Below are 1,574 nucleotides of genomic sequence, written 5' to 3' on the forward strand. Positions count from 1 at the left end.
TGGATGGATGGATGGATGGATGGATGGATGGATGGATGGATGGATGGAACTTTGGTTCAGACTAAATCAGAGCAGCAAGGAGCTGCCATGAGGAACACCTGAAAAATAGGCCCATAGATGTGAAGGAGGATGTTCAGAGGGTTGATGTGTCACAAGAGCATAGAAGCGATAGGCTGAGGTGCCAAAAGAAGAAAAAGAAGTAACATTTGCTTATTTTCAATAAACTCTGGTTCCCAGTGTAAAGTGTGCCCAGAGAAAAGATGACATGTCCTACAAAAAGCTGCAGGTTTGACACTGTCAGTCTGTTCTTCACACTTTTTTTCCTGTTGTGTGATTTCTTAAGTTTACTTTGCAAATATCCACATTTTACTCCAGCTGTTTCCAGGCCACAGGCAGAAACCATCTCCCATTTCTTTAAAAATCTAAATGCAACAAAATTTTACCCAGTCATGCACCTCCTAAGCACATGGGCAAACTTCACTGAAATTTAAGCTTAAAAGCCAGACGAGTGCACCTCACAAAATCATTACATTCAGGTTTTGAGTGGACAACAAGCAGACTTCCTTATTATCCAATCAGAAGTCTCTGTGTGTGAGTTTTTAACAGTAAATGAAATACAAACCGCGCTGTAACTCGCAAACTGAAAGGTTGAGGAATTAAAAGTCAAACTCAAAATATAAAACACTAAAGTCATGAAACCAAACTGGAACAGCCACAAATTCCTAACACTTGGCTGTGTTGCTTCCATTTTTATGGGTGTCAGTTGTGTAAAAGCAGAGTGGGATTGGAGATAATGCTGATATTGTCAGGCAGGAACCGTCTGGCTCGCTATCTGAAAACGCTAAGATTACATTTCTAAAGTTGTCACTTTGTGAGTAAGACAGCCCATATGGTTCCCGAAAACACAACTTAGTCTTTACACAGAAGTCGAGTGCAGCAGCCAGTAGCTTTAGGTAATGACATCAAAGTATCCCATAATCTGTGAGTGCAAGAGTGAATTTTATTATTTCCACCATCGTTCATGTTGTCTGCTTCCTGTCCTTTTTGATAGAAATGTGTATTTATCTCAGGAAGAGTACTGACTTCTTATTCAGGAAAGACTGTGAACTCTGCAGCTTCTGCTTAAATGCACTGAAAAAAATGCAATTGAGTGGTTGTTACATTTACAAAAGTCTAACTTGTAATTTGAAGAAAATAATTTCATGTTTCTATGGTGAACGTAATTAAATCATGTAGGATCTGCATGAAGTTCAACAGCTTAATTTGTTCTTGTTGAGATGACACGATAGGATCTAGTAAGAGTTTCTCACTTGTCACGAAAGTCACAAGATCACATGAGATTTCAAACTGCAGGAAAATCGTTGGAGTTATAAGAGGCAGACAACTATAAACACACCATGTGTGCTATTGCTAATTATTGTGGTTTAACCTGTCAAGGATAAAAAGGTACAGAAAATTCCGCATCAAGCCTTGAAATCATAGCTTTCCTACTTTTGCTAAACCTCGATTGGTGGCGTGGTGGTTAGTGCTGTGGCCTCATAGCAAGAAAGTCATGGGTTCAAATCCACAATCTG

At 39.3% G+C, this 1,574-nt stretch overlaps 1 protein-coding gene across 1 annotated transcript in view; it reads left to right on the plus strand.

Moving 5' to 3' along the window:
- The window catches only part of LOC102200928 (polycystic kidney disease protein 1-like 2), a 43,033-nt gene that overhangs the window by 39,776 nt on the left and 1,683 nt on the right, over positions 1-1,574 (plus strand). The gene's annotated exons all lie outside the window — the stretch shown is intronic.

This window comes from Pundamilia nyererei, unplaced genomic scaffold (genome assembly GCF_000239375.1).
Source record: "Pundamilia nyererei isolate P.nyererei 1_Seehausen unplaced genomic scaffold, PunNye1.0 scaffold00376, whole genome shotgun sequence".
NCBI lineage: Eukaryota > Metazoa > Chordata > Actinopteri > Cichliformes > Cichlidae > Pundamilia > Pundamilia nyererei.